Below are 1,490 nucleotides of genomic sequence, written 5' to 3' on the forward strand. Positions count from 1 at the left end.
TGGTTTCTCACCCCTTCTCCTTCCTTGCTTTCACAATCCTGGAGCCCCACCCTCAGGCTTGAGCTGGTGCTGGCTGCCTTGGGGTAAAGCCACCTGCAGAGAACTAAGTAGTACAGCTTAGAGAGGTGGTGGCAGTCCAGGAGAGGGACCCGAGCCAGAGGCAGCAGGAGGCACATAGGACCTGCCTGTGACCACCCACAGAGATATTTAAGAAGGCCCCGGGCTGGCCGGTGGCTTAAGTTGGTTTATATGAATATTTCAGGTTAAGGTGACCCCAGGGATCGCTCAGGTTGCATGTGCAACATCTCATTCATCATCCTGAGAACCCCACGAGGCAGATGTTATTGTCCCCGTTTTACAGACGGGAAAACAGGCTCAAGAGAGTCACTTGCCGAGCCCACAGGGCCAGGGATTTAGCTGCACTGAGCCTCCAGGGAGAGAAGAGGGTGCAGTAGCTCTGAGGAACGAGAGCGCTGGGAGCAGGACAGCTGCACAGAGAGGCTGCCGAGGCTTGGGAGCCGGCTCTGCTTTGGCAGATCTGTGAGTGGGTGGCCGTCCCTAGCCAGAGCCTCCTGAGCAATCTGTTAACACTGGGTCGGACTAGAGGACCACTGCCAGGCCTTCCAACTCGTGATTCTGTAGTTGTCATGGATGGTGCATTTATTGAGACATCCCTTGAGCCCTTGCGCTGCAGGGGCCTGTGAGAGAGGCTGAGAAACCAAGAATGCAGAGGACACTTCCCTGGGGGCTCGGACTTGGGGGAGGAGGCAGAAGCACTAACAGCGGGTGGGCAATGGGGTGACTGAGCGAAGGGAGGCTCGTGCAGGAGCTCTGGGCACCCTGGAGAGGCAGTGGTTAACCTCTGGGGGAGGCCCAGGTCCTTCCAGATAAGACAGCATCCGAGGTGAGCCCTGGACGGTGAATCATCTTCCCAGGCTGCCCTAACGAAGTGCCACAAACTGCATGGCTTAAAACAACGGCGTGACCGGCTCTCAGTTCTGGCGGCCAGAAGTCGGAGCTCAGGGTGTCAGCAGGGCCATGCTCTGTCTGAGGGCGCTAGCGAAGGATCTGTTCTCTGACTCTCGCCTGGGTTCTAGCACTCAGGCGTCCCCTGGCTGAGGGTGCGTCACTCTCACTCTTGCCTCCATGGTGTTCTCCGTGTTTTCACGTCAGCTTCCCTCTGTGCACGTCTGTCCCTGTGTCCACATTGCCCCTTTTCATAAGGACACCAGTCCTGTGTGAGTAAGGCCCATCCTCGTGACCTTATCTGGACTTGGTTAAAACGGCAGAGATCCTATTTCCAAATGAGGTCGCACTCTGAGCTACTGGGGGTTAGAACTTCAACATATCTTCTTTTAGAGGACACAGCTCAACCCGTAGCAAGGGGCAAGGGCAAATTTGACCCAGGAGGGGAGAGAAGGGGGTCTTCAGGCCAGGACAAAAGCAGGCAGTATGGGGTCTGGGGTGTGACCAGTGGGGAGGAGAGTGTT

This window comes from Propithecus coquereli, unplaced genomic scaffold (assembly GCF_000956105.1).
Source record: "Propithecus coquereli isolate 6110/MARCELLA unplaced genomic scaffold, Pcoq_1.0 Scaffold126, whole genome shotgun sequence".
Classification (NCBI taxonomy): Eukaryota; Metazoa; Chordata; class Mammalia; order Primates; family Indriidae; genus Propithecus; species Propithecus coquereli.